Source organism: Natator depressus, chromosome 23 (genome assembly GCF_965152275.1).
Source record: "Natator depressus isolate rNatDep1 chromosome 23, rNatDep2.hap1, whole genome shotgun sequence".
Classification (NCBI taxonomy): domain Eukaryota; kingdom Metazoa; phylum Chordata; order Testudines; family Cheloniidae; genus Natator; species Natator depressus.
In genome coordinates, this window is record NC_134256.1 from 3,231,496 (window position 1) to 3,256,753 (window position 25,258).

Sequence of the window (25,258 nt, forward strand, 5' to 3'; positions counted from 1 at the left end):
GCTGGGGGGGGTAGAGGTCAGGTGATGGCCTCAAGGAGCATCTGGCCAGCAAGCGCTCAGTTGAGAGGACTGATGGCAGGCAGGCAGCCCGGCTTTATGGTGTCTCCCAGATAGGTGGCTGGCACAGGGAGAATTTCTGGGAGTCTCTGGGTCCATGTGCTGGCTATGAGGGGTTTGTGTGTGTGTGTGTGGGGGGGGTCTCTAGTGGGGCAGAGGAGCTACTTAACTTGGGTATTTTGCCTAAGTTTTCTGATTACTGATACACACTGCCCTGTGCCAAGGGCGTGAGATAGATGCCGCTGTAGCATCTCTCCTTCATGGGCCAGTGAGAGAGCCCGCTGGCTCCCAGGTTCCTCCTAGATCATTGTCACAGTCAGGGGCGGGCCAATGCTAGGCCAGATTTCTGCTGCCCTTTGCGGAAAGCCCTGGTGAGAGTTCGTTTTTTCTCCATGCTTACATCGGCGGCTGTGAGAGGTACTGCCCGTCTCGCTGACCAAGACTGTCTCCCTGCGCTCCCCCATCGGTCCCACCTCTTCTCCTGTACGTGGCTTGTCAGCTGTTTTGGAGCAGGGAGTGTCTTTTTGTTCTGTGTTTGTACAGCGCCTAGCGCGATGGGCTCCGTGACTGGGGCTCCTCCGTGCTAATGCAACTCAGAACCCGGGTGATGAAGGAGCTCAGTTTCCTGTCTGGGCTTTGATAACAGTGTAAAAGTCACTAGCCTGCATTAACTGTTTTAATCTACTGGCTCCTATTAAGAGAGACTGAAAGAGTGGGACTCTGACCTTGGAGATGAATAAGAGGGAACATGGTAAAAATGGGGGGGAAAATAGTGGGTGCTTAGCACCCACCAGCCACAGCTGTTTGGTGGCACCCTGATCAGCTGGGGGAGGGACTTGGGAGAGGGCAGAGAGCAGCGAGTGGGTGGGGGTCTCGGGGAGGGGGCAGAATGGGGGTTGGAAGAGGCGGAGTGAGGGCAGGGCCTCAGGGGAGGGGTGGAGTGGGGGTGGAACAGCCCTGGGGAAAAGAAAACCTCAGGGCCTATGCCATTTTCACCCATTAGCCGATGGAACCCACTGGCACATGATCTCCTGGAGGCCAAGAGGTTAGCAGGGTTCAAAGAGCAAGCGGGCAACTTGACTGAGAACCCAGCTCACCAGACTTAGCCTAGTTAATGCTACACTCTAAAAAAGATCCCTAGGTAGGCACTAGTTCAAACAGAAATGCATTCAGGGAAGTCCAATGGCCTGGGTTATGCAAGAGGTTAGACTGGCCCCTTCTGGTTCATAATCTCTGAATGAGGCAGCTGAATACAGAATGGCCCCAACATCAAATACATTTAGATGGGAGGGCTGGATGGCTGTATATATACCTGGGCAGAATAAAAGCAAAGTCATGACTGCAAGGTCTTTAGAATACCAGGGCTTGGTTTGCCCGTGTCTGGTAGAGAACTGGGAAGGGGAGAGCACACTCTGCTTAGGTAGCACAAGAGAGGCGCCTTCCTAGCTAAGGCCCCTGAAACTCTTCAGGCTGCCGATTTACCCAGGGAGTTGAGTACAAGAGCTGGGCTTCAATTTTGCCTTTCCACGCGGTCCTTGATTTCCTCTTCTGACTTTGAGCTCATTAGCACAGTTCTGTATGGAGCCCTCATGAACAGGGCAAGTTAGTAAGTATTCCTAGAGCTTTTGGCTAGGCTTTTGCAGGGCTATAAACCCTCATGCTTCAGGGCATGAGCTGCCCTCTAACTATTGGGGTCAGGAGGGGACTTCCCCTGGGTGCAGGTGACTCCAGAATTGCCCACTGGGTGGGGAAAGGTCTCTTGCACCTTCCTGTGAAGCAGCTGGGAGGAGGCAGAAGCCTGGGCTAGGGGTGGCTCCATGCTCTGAGCCAGCCTCTGTTCCCAGTAGGGTAGGAGCTGTGGTGGGAATTGCCAGAGGCGCACAGAGCTGGTCGGGAGAAGTTGGTCGCTGCTGCTGGGAGCAGTGTTCGGGATGGGGAGCCTGTTCCTCTGCCACCGTCCCTGTGCCATGCCTGCCCTGGGCTGCGGTGGCATCTCCTTCCCGGGGACCCTGGGGATTGGGGGAAGCAGGGCTCGATGTGGGACTGGGGAGGGTGGGTCACGTTGACAGAGGTGAACCCAAAAGCGCATGAAAAAGTTTGGGGGCCCAGTGATCTAGGCTCAGGCCCTGCATAACACAGGCCTTTATGCAGTGACCCCGGTATAGACCCCCATAACGTGTGGTGTTCCCATCCGGCTTGCGATGTGGGCTTCATCACTAGCTAAGATGTGATGGGTGATGCTACCGCTCTCTCCTGTCCTAAGGATAAACCCAGGACTTCCAGTCTCCAGGGCACTTTCACCAGCACTAACGCTAGCTATCACTAAGTTCTCCACGTGGGGGCGGAATTTCTCTGCTGCTGAGCATCTCAGAGCGACCTTACCGAGCCCAGGAAATTCATCTGCAAAAGCCCCAGGACTCTGAAATCTGGCTGCCAGCGAAGGAGCAAAGGTTGGCAGAGAGTTGGCAATGGCTCTCTCTCACACCTAGGAGAGAGAAATGGGCAGCGTGCACCAGGCACGGGGCATTAGGATGGGGCTCTGGGGATTTTATTAATCAGCCATCTATTGCTGTAGGGTTTTCTTGCTAAAAGCAGCTGTGCAATATGTCCAGTTGGGCGCGTGTGTGTGTGTGTGTGGGGGGGGGGTGGATGATCCCCATAATAACTAGTGTTACTTACACAGATCTTTTTATCCTGTGATCTCAAAGCACTTGCCAGTGGCGGGTATAATTTATCACCCTCCCCCCCACCCCAAAAAAACCCCACCCCACTCCCATTTTGCAGATGGGGAAATTGAGGCACAGAGAGGGGAACTGATTTGCCACAACAAGACAGAAACGGAGATGGGTATGGAACCCAGGCGTCCTGCCTTGCAACGCCCCTCCCCATTCTTGTAATCGTCCTGACTTGTAAGCCCCTTTGTAACCACTAGACCCCACTCCCTCCTAGAGAGAAGAACAGAACCCAGGAATTCGGATCCCTGGTCCTCCCCTGCTCTAATAGCTAGGCCCTACCCACCTCGCAGAGCTGGGCATAGAACCCAGGAGTCCTAGCTCACATCCCTGCCCCCCTCACTCTAACCACTAGCCATTTTGCAGCTCGTCTGTAGTCCTGTCAATGCTTCAGGGGTGGGGACTGTGCCACGGAAATCCACAACTGATTGATTGACCTTTCTACCGTACAAAGGAATCAAAAAACACCAAATACCAGACTGACTCCGAACTAATGAAATTCTGTAACCTGCTCTCCACACAGATTTCATGACCCTATAACTATAGCAGTTAGGGGTGTGTGTGTGTGTGTATAACCTATATAGTTATACCAACACAACCCCTTGTGTAGACACTGTTATACTGGGATAGAGGTGCCTTATACCGGTATAGCTTATTTCCCTTCCTGTACAGGGATCGCTGTCCAGCACCTTTATCTTGGTATAACTGCATTCACACCAGGGGTTTGTACTACTTTGACTAGACTGGTATAAGGCACTTATATCATTTGATTATTTATTTGTATTATGGGCGCCCCAGTTGTGACCCAGGAGCCCGTTGTGCTAGGTTGCCTGGATGCCCATACAGCCACACCTTCTCTCTCTCTGCCAGACAGAGTCCCTCCAGGACCCAAGGCCGCACCGTACCTGCTCTGTGATTAAGCAGGGGCGTTGGTCCTCAGGGCTGTCAGGCTGGCACTGAATTAACTCCAGTGACAAGCCGATGACTATTATTAGCTGCCATGTGGGTGGCTCATTCTTTGCCTTGCACTGTCAAAGCGCTTAATTTAGCAAGTCGGTTACGGCTGGTTGCTGGCAGGAACGGCTGCTGGGAATGGCTGGGTTCTCCGGGGCTGTGTTGGTCCTAAATACAGCCCAGGTGGCCATGCCCTTTGGATCGTGACTTTCCCTGCGCCCAATCAGCCTCATGACCCACCTGGGAAGTAGGTATTATCCCCACAGTTTACAGAAGGGGAAACTGAGGCATAGGCAGGTGAAATGACTTGACCAAGGCCACATATCCAGACTCCCAGTTCCCTCCTTTAACCTCTAGACTGCAGGATGCCTGGGTTCTATTTCTGCCGCTGGGAAGGAGTGTTGTCTATTGACTGGGGGAGGGTGGTGGCTGGGGTTCAGGACTCCTGGTCAAATACCATAGGAACATCACAAGCGTTCGCAGCCCCGGGGTCTCGCATCTCACCTCATGACGCCGCATCATGGTGCAAGGATGGGACCGAGCGATGCCGGGTCTTCGTCTCGTGATGTCATCGTGCGGCATGATGTCACGTTTCAGCCGGAGCAAGTGACTGCAGGACCCCAGGAGATGATGCCCTCTCACGCCATGATGTCACATTTCTCAGATGATCTTAGGGTGGGATCAAATGACCGCAGCCAAAGCATCATAGCACGCCGTGGTGACAACCCCCTGTGGCTGGATGATGTCATGCCTTTTTGTGATGACATCAAAGCACAACATGATGACACCTTGTCTTGCTCGGAAGACGTCATTAGGGTGCCATGGCAACATCACATGCTCAAAATGGTGGCAGTGCTGTGACACGATGACCCCACCCGCCCGTGGCAGTCTGGGAAAGGTCAATAGGAGCCACCCCCCAAGCCTCCATGCCCTCGCCCTCTTCCCGGGCTGACCCCACACACTCCACAGAAGGGGGCGACGTCCCCTTTAAGAGAAGGCACGCCCCCTTTTCCTCCTCCCATCAATCAGCCTCTCCTCTAGCCAATCAGAACGCAAGATGCTGCGAGTTCTCCCTCCCCCTCCGCCCCCGAGTGGGCAGTGCCCGCAGAGCGGCGTCGTTTTCGCCCAATCAGAGGTGGAGAATGGGAGGTGGGCGTGGGTTTGCCTCCTCCCCCCCCTCAGGAGGCGGCCCCTGTTGCTGGGGGGACGGGGAAGAGCCGAGGAAGGAGGGGGGTGTCCCCGGATGTTGGCTGGTTCCTAATATGGTGGCTGCGGCGGCGGCGGAGTGACCAGGACCCGGGGGGAGACAGCGCGAGAGCCCCCGCCCCGCCCCGCCCCCGGGAGACAGCCGGTGAGGGGGGATCAAGGTGGGGGGAGGCGGTGTGAGAGGAGGGGGAGCCGAGGGGTGGGGAGTATGTGAGGGATTGGGGGCTGGGCAGGGGGATCAAGGGGAGGGGAGGGGATGAGAGAGGAGGGGGAGCCGAGGGGGATCAAGTTGGGGGGAGGGGGTGTGAGAGGAGGGGGAGCCGAGGGGGGTTGGGGGGTGGGGAGGGGGATCAAGTTGGGGGGACGGGGTGTGAGAGGAGGGGGAGCCGAGGGGTGGGGAGTATGTGGGGGATTGGGGGCTGGGGAGGGGGATCAAGTTGGGGGAAAGGGGGTGTGAGAGAAGGGGGAGGTGGGGGTTTGGGGGCTGGAGAGGGGGATCAAGGTTGGGGGAGGGGGTGTGAGAGAAGGGGGAGGTGGGGGTTTGGGGGCTGGAGAGGGGGATCAAGGTTGGGGGAGGGGGAGGTGGGGGTTTGGGGGCTGGAGAGGGGGATCAAGGTTGGGGGAGGGGGAGGGGGGGTTTGGGGGCTGGAGAGGGGGATCAAGGTTGGGGGAGGGGGTGTGGGGGGAGGGGGGGTTGGGGGCTGGAGAGGGGGATCAAGGTTGGGGGAGGGGGTGTGGGGGGAGGGGGGGTTGGGGGCTGGAGAGGGGGATCAAGGTTGGGAGAGGGGGTGTGGGGGGAGGGGGAGCCGAGGGGGGATCAGGTTGGGGGAAGGGGGTGCGAGAGGAGGGGGAAGTGGGGGGTATGTGGGGGTTTGGGGGCTATGGAGGGGGATCAAGGTGGTGGTTGGGGGAGGGGGTGTGAGAGGAGGGGGAGCCTAGGGGGTTGGGGGCTGGGGAGGGGGGCTGAGGTTGCGGGAGGTGGTGTGAGAGGAGGGAGAGCCGAGGGGTGGGGAGTATGTGAGGGACTGGGGGCTAGGGAGGGGGATCAAGTTGGGGGAAGGGGGTGTGTGAGGGGAGGGGGAGCTGAGGCGTTGGGGGCACAAGGGGGATATGAAGGCATCGGGGTGAGGGGGGGTGGGGGAGCTGTGTGTGCGCGTGTAGAGACCTGCCAATCTGGGATGTCCGTGGACCATGTTCGCGGATTGGCACTGGATACAAATTTTTGTATTGGTGCAGGACTCTGTCTGGGGCTGGGATGTGTGAGCAGAGTGGGGCTGGGGGAAGGGGGCATGTAAGGGAAGTGGCCATTTGAGAGGAAGGGGGAGTTGAGGGTGGGGGTTGTACAGGGGAGCTGAGGGCATGTATAGGGCGCATGTGACAGGAGGGGGCAGCTGGGGCACAGAGGACTTGTGGGAGGTGAGAAGAGGTAAGTGATGGGGTTACAAGGCCACTGAAGGGGTAAGGGAGGGGACTGGGGCAAGTGAGGGGACTAGAAGGGGCTGCATGTGCGTGTGGCTGGTTAGGGTGAGGGACTCGGGGGTTGTAGAGGGTGGAGATCTGGAGATCAGGGTGTAGGTCAGTGGAGAAGAGGCCCCTGGATGCTCTGATAGTGGGTGAGCTAGAAATGCTCCGGGAGGATGGAGGGTGTCAGTAGAATGGATGGGGGGAGGAATGGCAGAGAAGTCGGGGCTCTGTTATCTGGGACATGCTGCGGTGGGGGTGGGGGTGGGCAGGAATGTTCCAAATGGTGCATGACCTCATGTCAAAATATATACAATACATAGCATCTGTGGTCGCCACCACTTAATGTGTGGCAGGGGACCTCAGAGAAAATTCTTGTGTAGTGCCTCTCATCTGAGGATCTCAAAGTGCTTAGCAGAGTTGGGTCAGAATTACCTCCCTCTCTGAGGTAAGAAACAGATGCAGAGAGACAGTGACTGGCCTGTGACAAATGGGTGCCAGGACTGGGAGTACAAGCCAGGAGTCTGGATTGCTGTTGCTCTGATCCCCAGAAAATATGTAGTGAATATTGTACTCTAGCTAAAGGACCCTCTGCAGCTTTGCATATTCCACCATAGCTACGCTTCCCAGTGCAGTCAAACCTCACTTATTTGAATGAGAAGAGGGAGATGTGGAAATTAATCCAGAGGGGGTTTTACTGTTGAGGGGTGTTACTTTGGTTCTGGTAAATGGGAATTTTGGATAACCAGGGTCTCAGCAAAATGAGGCTTAGAGGGCAGACCACGCTATTTATCCTGAAAGGTTAAGCTGATATTTTTCCCTGGTGGGGAAAATCAAAGCGGGGGAAATAGGTAAAATGGGACTGTTACTGCTCCAGGGCTACAGAAACACTCTAGTGTAAAGAAAAGGAGTACTTGTGGCACCTTAGAGACTAACTAATTTATTTGAGAATAAATTATTGTGAGCTACAGTTCACTTCATCAGATGAAGCGATGAAGTGAGCTGTAGCTCACGAAAGCTTATGCTCAAATAAATTGGTTAGTCTCTAAGGTGCCACAAGTCCTCCTTTTCTTTTTGCGAATACAGACTAACACGGCTGTTACTCTGAAACTCTAGTATAAAACTTTCCAAGCCCCCAGATGGCTTGTTGGAGTGTTTTTGTAGGAGTTGGCTCTTTTCCTCTGTTTGGAAACTGCTCTGTGTATGACAGTCTCTGGGAACAGCTGTCTCCGTTAGGACATTCTAAGCTTCAATTAGCCTGAGTGGAGATGCCACTAATTGTTAGCAAGTGAAATGCAAGTGTAAATTAAAAGTGAAGTAAGGCTCAGCCTGCAGACACCGAAGGTATTTTTATTTGGAAATAAATGTATAGACATCAGTACCCTAGAGTAACAAAGGGAGAGAGAAAAGAAAAGGAGGACTTGTGGCACCTTAGAGACTAACCAATTTATTTGAGCATAAGCTTTCGTGAGCTACAGCTCACTTCATTGGATGCAGATCTTCTACACTTTCCACAGTATGCATCCCATGAAGTGAGCTGTAGCTCACGAAAGCTTATGCTCAAATAAATTGGTTAGTCTCTAAGGTGCCACAAATACTCCTTTTCTTTTTGCGAATACAGACTAACACGGCTGTTACTCTGAAAGGGAGAGAGCTTAACCTTCCTATATAGGCATGTTGATCAGCAGATGTGCTCTTGGATATTTTTGCCCTCACTGTTGCTTTTTATGACTGACATTTCAAATTGGACAGTGTCCTGGTTTGTAACTCAATCCACGCTGATATTTAATGCATTCAGTGATCTCTGGCTGGCAGGAGCTGCCACATGCAGAGGATGCACTGGGTTAGCAATTATAGCCACTAGAAAGTGGGTCTGAGAATGAATCCAGCTCTGTACCCTAGCTCCACATAGCTGTTGCAGTTGGAAGGAGCAGATCATAAGAGCACTTCTGAAATGTTAATTGGTTGATTTTCCAATAGCTTTCATTTTTTCTAAATATTAGGTCTGTCAATTAATTGCAGTTAACTCACGCGATTAACTCAAAAAAATTAATCGCGATTAATTGCAGTTTTAATTGCACTGTTAAACAATAGAATACCAATTGAAATTTATTAAATATTTTGCATGTTTTTCTACGTTTTCATATATATTGTGTTCTGCGTTGTAATTGAAATAATAGTGTATATTTTTTATTACAAATATTTGCACTGTAAAAATGATAAAAGAAATAGTATTTTTCAGTTCACCTCATACAAATACTGTAGTGCAATCTTTGTTGTGAAAGTCCAATTTACAGAAGTAGATTTTTTTTTGTTACATAACTGCACACAAAAACAAAACAATGTAAAACTTCAGAGCATACAAGTCCATTCAGTCCTACTTCTTGTTCAGCCAATCCCTAAGACAAACAAGTTTGTTTACATTTACAGGAGATAATGCTGCCCACTTCTTATTTATAGTGTCACCAGAAAGTGAGAACAGGGATTTGCATGGCACTTTTGTAGCTGGCATTGCAAGATATTTACGTGCCAGATATGCTAAACATTTGTATGCCCCTTCATGCTTCGGCCACCATTCCAGAGGGCATGCTTCCATGCTGATGACGCTCATTAAAAGAATAATGCGTTAATTAAATTTGTGACTGAACTCCTTGGGGGAGAATTGTATGTCCCCTGCTCTGTTTTACCTGCATTCTGACATGTTATAGCAGTCTCAGATGATGACACAGCACATGTTGTTCATTTTAAGAACACTTGCACTGTAGATTTCACAATACGCAAAGAAGGTACCAATGTGAGATTTCTAAAGATAGCTAGAGCACTCGACCCAAGGTTTAAGAATCTGAAGTGCCTTCCAAAATCTGAGAGGGACGAGGTAGGGAGCACGCTTTCAGAAGTCTTAAAAGAGCAACACTGATGCAGAAACTACAGAACCCGAACCACCAAAAAAGAAAATCAACCTTCTGCTGGGGGTATCTGACTCAGATAATGAAAATGAACATGCGTTGGTCTGCTCTGCTTTGGATTGTTATCGAGCAGAGTCTATCATCAGCGTGGACACACATCCCCTGGAATGGTAGCTGAAGCATGAGGGGACATATGACTCTTTAGCGCATCTGGCCCACAAATATATTGTGATGGTGGCTACAACAGTGCCATGAGAACGCCTGTTCTCACTTTCAGGTGACATTGTAAACAAGAAGCGGGCGGGATCATCTCCTGCAAATGTAAACAAACTTGTTTGGCTGAGCAATTGGCTGAACAAGAAGTAGGACTGAGTGGACTTGCAGGCTCAACAATTTTACATTGTTTTATTTTTGAACACCATTTTTTGGTGTGCATAATTCTACGTGTGTAAGCTGTACTTTCATGATAGAGATTGCACTACAGTACTTTTATTAGGTGAATTGAAAAATGCTATTTTGTTTTTTACAGTGCAGATACTTGTAATCAAAAATAAATGGAAAGTGATCTCTGTACACTTTGTATTTTGAGTTATAATTGAAATCAATATATTTGAAAATGTAGAAAACATCCAAAAATAAATGGCATTCTATTATTGTTTAACAACGCGATTAATTATTTTGCTCGCTTGACAGCCCTACTAAATATTTATATTTTTAATACTAATCCTGAGCACTTTCATTGCATTTCTCATGCTCAAAGAGCTCAGTAAACACCTGGTTGGGGGAGGGAAGTAAGGTAAGATGATGGTTGAGTTGAATCATGGAGCGCTTAAGGCCACCATTTTCCAAAGCGACATTTGGTTTTGAGTGCCTAAGGAGTGGACTTTCAGAGGTGCTGAATTCAATAGGAGCTGTGAATACTCAGCGGCTCAAACTCGGGTCCAAAGTGTCTCAAACTGGGTGCCCAAAACTGAGCTTGTCACCAACGTTGTACAGCAGAACACTAGAAAGCCTCCTCTCCTATCTGTCCTCTCTCACTGACTTTCCCCTCCCTTCACTTTTAAGTGGTTGATACTTTCCAGCAGGGAAGTGCCATACAAAACTTGAAAGGCTTCAAGATACTTTTTACTCGCAATTAAAAATGACTGAACTTGGCAAAAATCAGCTGGACGCTCTCCAGGGTTGCGAGTTGACACGGGCAGCATCTTTCACAATGGGCTAGTAAACAGGTGGACCTTGGGTTTATTGAAAATAACCAGCTGTAAAGAGTGGCTAAAGGAGGATACAAAGGACCTTAGTAGCTTTGAAAAATGCTTTTTATACAAAAGCCCTAAACACAGTCTGAGAAGTCGCCAAGGAATTGGTCATCTGCTGCCAGTAAAAACGTTAACTAATCCTGGCACCCTTGTAAGGAAAGTACTTTCCTTTGTGATAAAGGAATAAACCTGTTAGCTGAATATATTGATTGTCCTTTGCGTCTTGCAAATCCGGTTGGGGAAAGTTTTCTTGAAACCATGACTAAATTGAATGGACAAACAGAAACATTATGTGAAGTACCCAAAAAAAACCCCCGTAAGGTTTGGATTTGTTGATGGATGAATACGTGGCTGGGACAGCACCATGTTACTTTATAATCTATGACTCAAGCAGCGGATGGTATACCTAGCCAGGTGCTTCCTTGCATTTGTCTGGTGTCTCTTCTCGAATGTTAGTTTCATGCTTGTTCTGACTTTGCCCTCATTCACACCTCCTCCCTGCCTGAAAAGGAAAGCTGGTTTCGTTCACTGAAACCAGGGTTTATAATGGGAACTGAAACTCAAATATATGATCATAAACCATTACTTGACTTTACACCGCTGCTCGCTTTCGTGTTTGGCATGAAACCAACTACTGGAGACCGATCCCAGGGAAGATACCAATGTGAGTGTGATCAGTGTCCACTTGCATTACACTTTACTTCCACTGAGTGGAAATGTATTCTCTGCTCTCCCACAACCGCCCGCCCCATCCCCCCGTTTGTTCCAGCACCCAGATGTTTTTCAGATACCCAGTTACTTTTGTATTTTGTTTGCATGTGTTTGGATGACAGTTATCAGCACCACCAGAAGGAAACTCTTAACAAAAAAATAAATAAAAATCACACGGCTTTCTTCTTGCTCCACTGGTGGCCTCCTTTCATGCCTTTACTACTGCCTTGTGGAACTGCTGATTGTCCTGGCTGACTGCTCCCATGATTTTGCAGTTTGTTTGTTTGCAGGTGCTTCTCCAAAGGCAAGATGGTGCAACTTATTTCTTGTATGTTTGCTTGTCAAAGAGTGCTCTGGGTGACTTCTTGTTCATTAAGGTCTTTAGCCATGTGTCTCATTGTGACTGTCTCTTCTCTCCAGCCCCCTACCCTGCCAGGATACATGTAAACTTAGTGTAGATTTTGAGGCCTGAAGGGACCATTGATTATCTTCTAGTTGTGATCTGCTGCATAACACAGGCCAGAGAATTTCACTCTGTGATTCCTGTATCTAATACAATAACTTGTGGCTGAATTACAGTATGTCTTGGGCCGTCTTTCTAAATCTTGATTTGAAGACTCTTAAGTGATGTGGAATTTACTGCATCCCTTGGTAATCTGTTCCAGTGGTTAGTCGCCACTGATGTTAGTTTAAAAAAAAGAAAAAAGAAACCCAGTTTGAACTCTGCTGTTGGCTCTTCTTGTGCCTTTGTCTGCTGGATTAAAAAGCCTAGTATTGGATATCTTCTCTCCACATAGGTACTTGTAGACATGATCAAGTTGCCTCTTCACCGTCTCTCACTGACTTTCCCCTCCCTTCTGATGGTTTTCAATGGTAATAAATGTAGGCCCCTAAGTGGGGGAAACTGCCACTTTTCCAGTTGGGAAGCATGAAGGAGAAGGAGCCTTCCAACCACGCAACACAGTGATTATCACATTTATTTATTTTTAAATAGTAAAAAAGACTCCTAGGCACCCTGATGTTCATTCAGTAGAATAATCAATCAGACAGGAACGAAGCCAGCCAGCCCCCTGCAGAAAAGCTCTCTTCCATCTCTTTGTTGTTCCAGGTATCACACCCTCAGCCTTCTCCAAAAGCCCTCTCTGGTTGACTTCTGACCTGAGTTCATCTGCAGGCTGACAACGCTGAATAAAAACAGGCACCTGGTAGCGCCCACTCAGATTCTGTTCCTACCCCATTGGAGGGTTCAGTACCTGAACCGCGGACACAGAAATGAACTCTAAAGCCCCACCTCAGTGCTGAAATCATGTAGTACTTTATGACCAGAGAGACCTTGTCCTCTGCCCCAAACAGCTGAGGTACAAGACATGGGAGAGCAAGGAGAGAGGAATTGTGAGATGGAGGGGTATCTTGTACGAATAGACTTAAAGGGGGAGAGGAGGCTCACGTAAGGTTCTATGGTTGTCCGACTAGATGATCCCAATGGTGCCTTCTGGCCTTGGAATGTCTGAATCTTATGAAGGTTGCTTCCTTGGCAAACAGGAAGCACGAGGGGGTTCCAGGCTGGAGTGGGAAGAAGAGGATGAATAATGATGTAAAGATGAGGGCATACGAATTGTTAGAGTGGATCAGACACAAGGTTCATCTAGTCCAGTATCATGTCTTCAATATTGGCCAGCGCCAAATACTTAAGAGGAAGGTGTAAGAACCTCCCCAGTAGAGCAGATGTGCAATAATCTGTCCCCTACGTTTGGTCTCACTGTGGTCTAATGAAAATTGATTTAAGCCCTGAAGCAAAAGGTTTAATATCCTTTAAATTTGTTAGTATTAACTATTAGAACTCTGGATATTTTTATCCTAGATGCCCATGTCTCTTTGAATCTTGGCATTACTGACCTCAGCGACTTCCTGTGGCAGTGAGTTCCACAGTCTAATTATTGGTTTTAAATTTGCCGCCTTTGACACTTTATTGAATGTCCGTCCCCATGTTCATGTGTTACGAGCGAGAGAACAGAAGCTCCTGGTATGCCTTTTCTATACAAAGGGAATAATAAAGGCACAGAGGAGGGCGAGATTCTGAATAACTCTGAAGGTGAGGACATGGAGAGGAGAGGGAAGATAGACCGGAGTGGCGAGAACTGAAAAGGAAAGAGAGACAGCAATTAAGATGTGATTAGGATGACTAATAATGAAGCACTTTGAGGAACGAGTGGACTTCGGTGGTAGAGAAGCAAAGCAGCAGGACTTAGCGAGAGACCAGTTTAATGGGGAGGTTGAGAGAGGAGTGAAATTATGGTTCATGCGAGGTTGAGTTTGGAAAGCCAGGATGATGGCGGAAAAGCCAGCATGGGGAGAGAAAAGAGGTGCTGGGGGGGGGGTTAACAGAAAATGATCAGTTTTAGAAAGACTGATGTAGAGAAGGTAGTGGGTGCAGAATACACTTATGTAACATACATCTAAGACTCTTCACTGTGAAATCAAAGCGAAGGGTTGGGTTCCTTGCTGCTTGATTTTTTTTCCTCTTCAGATTAATAATTTAGGAGTCGGTGGGTGGCAGCAGCGTGGGGTTGGGGGAGGAAGTTTATTTTTACATTGGGGTTGGGAATGGTTTTCTGCAGAGCCTTCTGTTGCTAATTGTGAGCGCTTGAAGAACCATCCCCCCCCCCCCCGCCCCGAACATCTTTGAGAGAAGCTGTCAGTTCTGTGCACCATCTGGATTTATGACTGGATCTGTCCTGTAGAGTAGTATTTCTCTGCACCCTAAGATACATCGTTCTACTTATTGGGAATTTGGCAGCCTCAGTCCCCCTCCATCAGGATTTAGATTTTTGGGTTAGTTCCTCTGTTTCTTTTTTCAGCCAGCTCATTGCTCTGTTGGCTAGGCCCAAAGCACTGACCTCACTGTGTTGTTTCGTGCTCAGTCTTTGTATCTTTCCTCTTCGTTAGAAGCCATAATTCTTTATGTGGCTGCTCCTGAGTTGAGGAACTTCCTGACCATGCTGCATAGTTTTAAGACGACTTCTTCTAGGTCGATTGTGTTGCGAATCTCTGGTCAGCCTGCCTAGAAAGGAAGGAGTTAAATTTTGATCCCTATTGAATCAAGGCATAGGACCCTCCTGGATCATGTCGTATCCCGTTCATAAACTTATCAAGGATGTTCCATGCACAGACAAAACTGAGCACAGTGATAATTTGGGCACATGACTTTGGGCCTGATCTTGAAAGCAGCTGTGCACCTTTAACTTCCATTGAGGGCAGGGAGTGGCAGCTACTCCGCACCCCTCAGAATCAGGCCCAGGACTTACTCGGAGCAGGGTTAGAGGGTAAAAATGCCAGAGCCCTGCCTGTACCTCCGCTTTTAGCATTGCTGTTACTGGTGGTGATGAATGAAGAGTTCTGTAAAAAGGAAAGGAGGACTTGTGGCACCTTAGAGACTAACCAATTTATTTGAGCATGAGCTTTCGTGAGCTACAGCTCACTTCATCGGATGCATCATATGAAGTGAGCTGTAGCTCACGAAAGCTCATGCTCAAATAAATTGGTTAGTCTCTAAGGTGCCACAAGTCCTCCTTTTCTTTTTGCGAATACAGACTAACACAGCTGTTACTCTGAAGAGTTCTGTGTGCTCCTGCTGTAAACAAGGCCTTAGTTCCACACTCTAATTGTACAGCAAGGTGAACAATGGGTTTCTGGGTATTGCTTCACTGCAGAGTCATCTGTACGTGAGGTAGCTTGGTGTGGGGGAGAGCAGTGTGTAGCGGTGTGATACTGAGCAGCTGTGCCCCTACCGCATGACAAGCGCTTGTTTAAGGAGCACCGGAGTTTCGACCCGTGCCCCCTCAGGGACCCTAGCTAGCTCTAGTGTAAACCAGGACCTAATTCGAGCCAGAGATTTTTGTGCCTGGATGAGAATCAGGTTGGGGCAAAACTCGAGTCATGTTGGGCTAATGTTGCAGTGAAGACCAGTCCTGTGTGCCTATGAAAAGCTGAAGGAGTGAGTCAACTAGGACAGGACTCTGTGATTCTGATGCAAGCTGCATAATTAATGCTCGTTACAGGAATCTTCCCAACCCTCACCTGATCCTGTAAAACCAGAGATACCTCTGTGCTCTGGGACATTGTGCTACTGAAATTCAATCTCCCAGGAACGGCTTCTCTTGTAACTGAAGTCTTATTGTTAGTCGTTTGCATTGCAGGTGTATTAGAAGCTTCGTCTCCACGGTGTATTCAAAGTGTGTTTGCCTGTTGAGGGCGTGGTAGTTTATGATCAATTACTCCATGGTCACAAACTTTTCATGGGCTGGTGTGTGGGTCGTAATGAAAGTGGCAGGTCCCTTTTCTGAATGAGCTGCTTTTCAGAAGGCCTTTATGGCTCAGCAAAACATCCCAAGAATGCTCTGGTGCTTCTGTGAGGCCTAATTATGGCTGCATGTGTGTGTTTTATTAAACTGAATAAAAACTGATTTCTCCTGAGCTTAGGAGAGAACTGGAGGGATTGTTGCAAAAAGTGTTCTGAACTGAGCTGCGGCAGGTTTGTAGTGTTTCAAAGACCGCTTTATACAGGCCAGGTGCAGCTGCATTGCAAAACAGTGTGTCTCAAGGGAGCTGCTTTTCCCAAGATTTAGGCAATTGTTAAAATGGAAGCAGCTCTGTTCACTCCGCTTTCTATCCCCAGGCTTAATGGAAGTAATCCATTCAGAAGAGTCAGGTGCTTTCGGAAACCGAAATAGCGGCTTGTTGGCCCGAAGAATTCCAGATTGCTGATTTCTTATGTGGGCCCGGTGAGGCAGGATCATCTGTTAGTCACGGTCAGAGTGCCACATCAATGCTTTATGGATTTGGGATGATTCTTTGTCTTTTTGTGAATTTTTGGCAGGGGGGTGGGGAGGGGGAAGGGAAATCTGTCTCTTGTTGCTATTCAGCAGCTCCTGCATTCTTTCTGTGGCTTTGAACCGAGTCCTTCAGAGCTGTCGCAAGACTAAATAATTCAGAGTTTGTGTGTGAGTTTCGAGTTCAGTTTACGGGCAGTTCTGTTGCAGGTGGACAGAGGTTGTGTGTTGCCTTTCAAGTGTCTCCTGAACACGCTTCATGCTTCAGTGGCAGCGTTACCCTGTTGACTTTGCCGGTGCGAGTGGCTCGGTGGTAATTGTTTTTTTAGGAATCCTTGGGCTCTCATGTAGCTCTCACATGCTGGAATGTGCATTCTGACATGTCACTTTAATGGAAGAGGACAGGGAGAGAACACATCACCGGACATTGGCAATACCAGGAGGGATGAACTGGAGTGCGGATGAGACACGCAATCAGGAAAGTAACTGAAATACTTTCCTCATGGATTGTATTTTCTAAATGGACAACCTACCTGATTCTCAATTACTGAGGGACAATCTCCACTCATTGATATAGTTTGCTTTCCACAACCAAATCTCTGTACAACTTTTCACGAGTGACGTACCCGAATATTCAGATTCTAATATCTAAACTTATTGTTAAATCTATTCACCTAAATTTGGGTTATTGCTGATTATGTACTCTATGTATCATATGAATTTTAAAAACAAACTTTCTGGATAATCTAAGCACTATACCCAGATGTACAGACATTCTTTTCTCAGCCTATGCATTACATAATTCTTTTAAGATTGGCTTTTAAATCTAATCCCTCACACCGCTAAAAGGATTCTTTTCGGTCAGAGTGCCGTAAGGAGGAAATTGAGGTCTCCTTGCTAGAGCAAGAAAATGGGCAGAAGCAGGAGTTCAGTGGTTAGGCTTATCCACTCTGTCTCTTAGGCCTTGTCTACACTGCCACTTTACAGCGCTGCAACTTTCTCGCTCAGGGGTGTGAAAAAACACCCCCCTGAGCTCTGTAAGCTTCAGTGCTGTAAAGTGGCAGTGTAGACAGTGCACCGGCGCCGGGAGCTCCTCCCTTTGTGGGGGTGGGTTTTTTTTTACAGCGCTGGGAGAGAGCTCTGCTGCGACTACTCAGTCATGTAAAAGCACTTTAATGTTGGTAGTGAAGACATACCCTTTGTCTGCCTTCTGCTTCCACCTCTGACCTTGATTTACACTGCAAGTCACTTCACTTTTCTGTGCCCTAGTTTTCACCCTTTGTAAAGTAAGGCTAATTCCTGCCCCATGGGGAACTTTGAGGCATCTTTAATTATTGCTTGCAATGCACATAGGAAACTTCCAGTGAAAGTGCTATGGAAGGGCAATGTAGTAATTACAATCCGTTACACTGACAAAAAGCAAAACTAGGGACTGTCCTGCCAACAAAATCCAGTCCTACAGCTGCTGCTCTGCCCTTAACGCATCCTGTTAAGGTCCTCCATCGGGATTCCTCGGAAGAGTGATCTAACTGCTATGTGGGCTGCAGTCAGTAGGAATGTTGCAAGGGGATTAAGGTCAGTGTTCTTAAACTGTGTGTCCCGCCTCTTTATTTTGGCATATCCCAGACTCGTTGATATTGCTGGTCTGTATCCTCTACAAACTCTTAGGGCTGGCCTATACATAAAACCCTGCAGTGGCGCAGCGCAGAGTTGCAGCCTCTCGGGGAGGTGGGTTGCCAGCAGGAGAAGCTCCCCCGCCGACCTAGCGCTGTTTAAGTGTGTGTGTGTGGGGGGGGGGGGGTGAGGTTGGTATTAACTGTCGCTTAGGGGTGTGGATTTTTCACACTCCTGAACAACGTAGTTATACGATGTAGGTCTGTCATGTAGACCAGACCTATGTTCGATCCCAGGCGTAATCCATCTTCCTCTTTTGTGTGTGCAAGCAAATAAAGCTAGGGCCGTGCTCCTGGAGTCTTACAACATACAATCCTGCACGTGGGTGGTGTGCAGAGAGGCAGTGAAGGCAACAAGCTTGTTGAATGGAGTTGTCTACTTGGATCAAGAACGCAGCAGCAGCAACAACAAAGGATTGTGAGTAAGATGTCCGCATATCCATAGCGGGGCAGAGACTACTTATCCTTAGGGCCCTACCAAATTCACGGCCATGAAAAACGCATCACGGGCCGTGAAATCTGGTCTTTTGTGTGCTTTTACCCTATACTGTACAGATTTCATGGGGGGGGTGGGGGGAGTGTTTCTCAAACTGGGGGTCCTGACCCAAAAGGGAGATTTGGGTGGGGGGTGTCGCAGGGTTATTGTAGGAGGGAGGTCACGGTATTGCCACCCTTACTTCTGCGCTGCCTTCAGAGCTGGCTCGCCGGACAGTGGCGGCTGCTAGCCGAGGGCCCAGCTCTGAGGGCAGCAGCACAGACATAAAGGTGGCAATACTGTGACCCCCCCCTTACAATAACCCTGGGAGCCCCCCCCCAGCCCCCTTTTGGGTCAGGACCCCCACAGTTACAACCCTGTGAAATTTCAGATTTAAATATCTGAAATAATGAAATTTACGATTTTTAAAATCCTATGACTGTGAAACTGACCAAAATGGACCCTGAATTCAATAGGGCCCTATTTATCCTGCACAGAGATCACTGTTTGCTCATTTGGCTTTGCCAGTTGGTCAGTCTATATTTAATTGAGGATTGTGGTAAGTAGATTTCCCAGAAGATGTTTTGAAGGACGGATTTCAGTGAAGGTGGGGCTCGTGAGGGCAGGGAGGGCGTTCCAAGCAAAGAGGTGTCCTGCAAGAAGCAAAGTTGACTGGTAGAAGGATGCAAATGGATCGACAAGAGGGGAAGGCTGGAGTGGAGCAAAGAGGGTGTTGGAAGGCGGGCGTTGAAATAGGCAGGCGGGGAGTTGGACAATGTCTCGAAGAGGGGTATTGGGGGGGCTAACTTTGTGGACGCCTAGAGAAAGGCTTTGAATGCGGGTGATACCTGCTGAACGCTTTGATAGGAAAGTGCTTCCCAAAGTGGATTATGTATCGCCCCTGCTTTGCCGAAAGGAAAAACGAGCCGCAGAAGGGCAGTAATTCTCCCAAGGTCGCCAAGTGAGGTTATGTCCCATCTTTTTCTGTGCCTGTCCAAAGCTTCGCACAATGGGGTCCTGGGGTGCTACTGTAATACACCTAATAGCCAAGCTGGCAGTAGAATCCAGGAGCCCCGTTCCCTATCTGCAGGGCATAAGCCTTCCGAACGTGTAATAAAGAAAACGATTTGTACGCACCAAAGTGTTGGTTTTTTTTTTTTTTAAATAAGAAGAACATGGAGTCGGAGACCAACTGATGGGGGGGGGGGGGGACAAAGAAAGGCTTAAATAATGCCTGTTTTCTAATGAAAATTAGCAGTGCTGTCACAAGCAACATAGTGCTTTAGAATTGTATCCAACCTGGTAGCCCCCTGCCTTCCCTGCACGCACAATTAGAGGGTGTGAATAAGCTATAATTTTAGTAAGTGATGTAAAGGGCTAATTAAAGGTTTTACTTGGCTAATCAGCTTGCACTTTAATTAGCACCAAATGGTAATGACTTGCTGAAACATAAATTGACTTCTCAGCTGCTACCAGCTTGTTACATTCTCTTTAATCACCTGAGCTGCTTCAGAGGAGTGTGGGCCGCATGAAGAGATGCGGCCCTGTGCAGGCATGCTACGCCTTCAGGGCTCTGTCACATCATGGGGGGGCTCCCTTCACTCTGGAGAAGCTGCCTAGGGTCAGTCAGCATGTTTCTGTTCTAGGAGGATGGGTTTTAAATAGGTCTGGCTCACCCTGACACAGTGCTGTGTTCAGGGGGTGATGAAAGCTGGGAGAGCGTGGGTGTTTGTCCGTAGCATTTTGGATTGTGGAGTTTGCAGGCAGATTTCTGGGTGTGCTCTTTGTGAACCCACCCCAGGGGACCTGAATTCGTGTCTTTGTGAAACAAGAGTTTGGGTCTCCACCCTGTTCCTGCTGGATGGGCGTGTGCATGTTGTGTACACAAACATTGACACTAATGGCCTCTCTCAGCGGGGGTGGAGGGGCCTAGAACCAAATGGACGGCGGGAGACTGACTGCCCTTTTCACCCACTTAACAAGGGAACAGTGTGGGGTGAGGAACCTCCATTTTCTGTTATACTCACCCACCCCCCCCCCCGGCCCCCCAAATCCATTCAAAACTCTGCTGCTAAGTTTCAGAGTAACAGCCGTGTTAGTCTGTATTCGCAAAAAGAAAAGGAGGACTTGTGGCACCTTAGAGACTAACCAATTTATTTGAGCATAAGCTTTCGTGAGCTACAGCTCACTTCATCGGATGCATACTGTGGAAAGTGTAGAAGATCTTTTTATATACGCACAAAGCATGAAAAAATACCTCCTCCCACCCCACTCTCCTGCTGGTAATAGCTTATCTAAAGTGATCACTCTCCTTACAATGTGTATGATAATCAAGTTGGGCCATTTCCAGCACAAATCCAGGTTTTCTGCTGCTAAGATTACCCTCTGGACTTGTCACTCTGATGACCCCCTCCAAAGTCCATCCGTTGGCTCCTCCCTTCCACGGCATCCAACACCCACACCTTGTCTGGGCTTTCAAATCCCTCAGTGAACTAGAACTCCCTACCTATCTGACCTATTATCCCATCACAAGGTCGACTCCTGCCTTCGCTCTGCCAGTGATTGCCAGCTTCGGTCACTTGATTCTTTGCTTCTCCAGCGAGCGCAAGTGTCGTTGCCCCTTATCCAGGGGAAAAGCTCCTAATCAAAATCCATAAAGCCGCTATCTTGTCCCTCCTTAAAATTTGCCTCTGCTGAAGCGTATACAGAGACGTGCAACCTCATAAAGGCAAGGCAGGCTGCAAGTTGTGATTGTGTCCACGGATTTGTGCACATCCTAGTTTTCCCCTCTTCCCCACTGCACCCTGCTGGTGGGGCTGGTCTAAAGAGCGCTCCCAGTGGTGGGTCTGCACGGGTGGGGAGTTTGAAGGGGCAAGGGGTGGTGTGGAGACGCCCACAGGGGATTGCAAAGGGTGTTGATGAGGGCTGAATTTAGAGATGAGGAATAGTCCAGTGGTCCGGACTCTGAGGGTTCGATTCCCTGCTCTGCCATAGACTCCCTGTGTGATCTTGGGGAAGTCACGTCACTTCTCTGTGCCTCAGTTTCCCCATCTGTAGAGCGGGAACACTATCCTCAACATCCCACTGAGATAAGGAAGTGTTTAAATACATTAAAGATTGTGAGGTTGATTGAATTGATGCCACTGGATTTTACTCCTTTTTGGTTAAATGCCCTGACTTGCCATGTTGAAGCCTCATTGCTCCACCAGTATAATGGCTTGGGGAAAAGCTGAGTGCTAGAATGTGTGCCTAATTAACGTGCTATTTAGGTGGCATAGCTGGAGATGCCTGTGTCAGATCTTCTTGCATTCTTTGCATGCCTGCCTTCCCCACCCCTCTTCCTCCCCCCAGTCCTGCCTCAGTAGGAACCTTGTGCAGCAGAAAGGAAAAGCCAGCATTTTGGCCAAGTCCAGCCACCGAACTGCTAAACTTATACAGTTTGTTAGATCCTGGTGGAGTCACTGGGTTATGTCTTTTTTCTTTTATGAAGTTGTTAGTCACTGTCTCTCGTGGGCTAAGGAGCCAAGCTAGTTCCCTGGCTTTAGCTTTGTTTGATGAAGTTTATACGCCTGGTTTCTAGGCGGCTGAATCGCCTCCTGAGATGAAGTCACGAGTGCCTGGCCTCTAGGGAGAGGGAAAAGTGCGTGTTCTGTTTTCCTAACCTGGCCATTCGACAATCTGCGTGACTGTGCTTTGAAACACAGCTCTGTAGATGGATGATGTTGTGTGCTCTGGCATCTGTGCAACAAATGTTGGGTGGGGTAGAATAGCTCCACATCCTTCGTGTGCTGCTGTAAATAAGACCCTTGCTGTCTGTCGTTGGCTGGTTCCCTAATGTGACATTAATAAGGAGTCGAGCCCTGGCTGAATACTTGGATTCCAGCAGAGGCTGCATGTTTCATGGTCTCTGTGTGTATATAATGTCTTCTGCAGTTTCCACGATATGCTATGCATCCGATGAAGTGAGCTGTAGCTCACGAAAGCTCATGCTCAAATAAACTGGTTAGTCTCTAAGGTGCCACAAGTCCTCCTTTTCTTTTTTCTTTTTACGAATACAGACTAACACGGCTGTTACTCTGAGACTTGCCCTTGTTTCAGTTCCTCTGCAAATGAGACCCTCACCCAAATACCATAATGGGGAAACCACTCGGAGATGGATAAAACTTCTGTGATAAAGGGGGAATACAAAGGGGCTAAATTACTCTGGGGCAAGCCCTGTGGAATTCCACCAAGGATGAATTTGGCCTTAGACATGAGGCCTTGAGATTCCATCTGTCCTCAAGAAAGGGACTGCATCTCACTCTCAAGCTCTTTCTAGATATATAAATAAGCTGTATATTTATATAGCATTCCCTGTTAGGAGCTCTGCTAGTCAGTAGAATCCATGTTGCGGGACAGTGGAATTTCCAGGGCTAGGCGCTTAGAACAGCTGGAATAACGTGATGGTTTGTAGCTGGAAATATAATGTTGCATTGGGTCTGGGAGGCTTCGGTTCTCCGTTCTTTCTGGCCAGGGCTGCGTATGGGTAGTGGCTAGAGCAGTACGAAAGCAAATTGGATTATCAGTTGTGCAAATTGGATGGCCTAAACTGTGTGGTGGTTTACGTGTGTCTTTGGTAATTGCTCACGTTTAAGACCAGTTGAGCTGGCTGGCGTGGTGCATGAGTATAGGGGGTGTAAAACTGGAGTTGGTGAAGGGCGCTGGATTGATTATGGTAGAGACAGAATCCCTATCTCTACCCAGTCCTAGCCTTCGAAAAATAACATTGTTCGGCAATCCCGTTCAGATGCTTTCGATCCGAGGAGGCTTTCAAAGCACTAATATGTTTGGAAGATTAGGGCCTGTTTGCTAGTGGGGGAACTGAGGCACAGAGCAGGGATGTGACTTGCCCGGGTCATGCAGCGGAGCCAGACGTCCTGATTCCCAGTCCTGTGGCTCACCCGCCTTCCTCTTCAGACACTGCAGCAATCCTGAACTAATCGGTTGCAGCTTTTAGCTTTGGGAAAAATGTGTGTGTGATCACACACGGAGAAATGATTTGCTTAGCGTGTGTCCCCACCTCCCTTTTCCTCGTCTCATTCACAGCAACACTTGCGTGGGTGGTATCTGAAATAACCTCTTTAAACCTGCATTTCTTTGGTTTCATGCCAAATGATGACTGGGGCTCTGTAGTGGGGCGGTCGCCCCAACCCCTGAGAAAAGGGCTGGAACAGACCTTTTTAGGCTGCGCAGACCAGCAGCCAATCATTAAAGGCCTGTAGAGGGCCAATCAGGGGAAGGAAGCGGCAGCCAATCAGGGCTGGGTGAGGCCCTATATAAAGGCGGCCTAGCAGAGAAGAAGGTGGTCTCTCCCTGACTAGCAAGGGAGCGAGCACCTTGGACAGAGCAGTGCTGGGCAGGCTCGGGGGGCAGGGGAGCAGGAGAGAGCTCCAGCCCCATTACTTGCCAGGCTGGAGACCCTGCTACAAAGGGCTGAGAAGGTGCACAGGGCTAAAGGGGAACTGGCCCAAGGAAGAATAGGTGGACAAGAGGGGAATGAAGGAGGGCAGAAAGAGGCTGCCGCTAGAGGGTCCCTGGGCTGAGACCCAGAGTAGTGGGTGGGCCTGGTTCCCCCCCCCCCACACACACACACTGCACCTGGCCACCGAAGACGGTGGCCAGTACAGACTGCAACTTGCCCCTGAGCTAAAGGGCTAGACTTTGGGTTGTGGTTGGCCACTGAGGCAGGTGCGAGTCCCCAAAACTGCTGTTAACCACCCCCCCAGAACGGGGCGAGTCGGGAGTAGTGGGCACTGCCGGAGGGCAGTGTCCTAAAGCGGACGCCGCCAGGCGGGGAGCAACGTGGGTCTCAGGGCAGCAGAACGGACAATGAGCAAGACCCCACGCGCTGAGGACGCTCCGCAGCGGTCAAGAGCGAATTCCCGGAGCAACCAGCAGGAGGCGTAAGTGGTGGTGAGTCTTGACCCCGTCACAGGCTGCCATAATTTTTTTTTTAAATGAAGAATTTGGATCCTTTTGTATATGTATCAACGGCTACGTAGCAGTACACAGGGGACTGCTTGAACAAGAAGATCTATGAAAGTGTTGCCATCTTATGAATATCTAAGAGAAGTCCTAGTTTTTGTGTGTGTGGGTTTTTTTTTTTTTGGCTGCAAATACTTCAGCTGATGATAAAATGTTGCATGCCTTGTAAAATCATTCAAAGATGATGCCTTTAAAAAAATCTGTGCAAAATAGCTTCCCTGCTGGAAGCTATCTTTCTCCTGTGTATCTCCTGTAACGGACTCTCTTGTGGTTGTGGATCATTGTGGTGGTCGTTCTAACACTCAGGAGGTAGTGATAATACGTAGCTCTTATATAATGCTTTTCATCAGAACTCAAAGACAGGAGCCAAGATGTTAAAAAGTTACTGGTGAGATTGGCCCGTCCAGCATGAGATGCCATATGGGGGCACTCCTGGGTTCTGTTTCAAGTTTACCCAGTGGGCAATGTCTGTACTGGAGATGGAGGTGTAATTTCCCACATGGGTGGACATCCTCCTGATATCTCTGATTGAGCTCGTGTGCTAAAAATAGAAATTATAGCCGTGGCGGGGCGAGAGGCAAGCTGCCCTGGATACGATTCCATCCGAGACACGTTCTTGTGGAGCTAGCCCCTCCCACCATTTGTCCCATCATGCCTCCACTGCTATTTTGTAGCATGTTGGCTCAGTTCGAGCTAGCTCAGGTATGTCTGCCCAAGCTGGCACAGCGTACCTGGGTTCAAAAAAGCATTGGATAAGTTCATGGAGGATAGGTCCATCCAGGGGTATTAGCCAGGATAGCTATGGCTCTGACTGTCAGATGTTGGGAATGGACGACAGGGGATGGGATCACTTGATGATTGCCCTGTTCTGTTCATTTCCTCCTGAAGCATTTGGGGGGGGTATGAACAGACAGGATGCTGGGCTAGATGGACCCTTGGCCTGACCCAGTGTGGCGGTTCTTATGTCTACAGTG

The 25,258-nt window shown here is 48.9% G+C and overlaps 1 protein-coding gene across 3 annotated transcripts in view; it reads left to right on the plus strand.

Annotated features, from left to right (window-relative positions):
- Positions 1–4,974: 4,974 nt before the first annotated feature.
- The window catches only part of PAK4 (p21 (RAC1) activated kinase 4), a 90,369-nt gene continuing 70,085 nt past the window's right edge, over positions 4,975–25,258 (plus strand). The window contains exon 1 of one of the 3 annotated variants that reach the window (XM_074937326.1): positions 4,975–5,094. The gene's annotated coding sequence lies outside the window, so the exon portion shown is untranslated. Of the gene's footprint in view, positions 5,095–23,927; positions 24,213–25,258 lie in introns of those variants that run through there. The other 2 variants (XM_074937325.1, XM_074937327.1) reach the window with 2 other exon arrangements.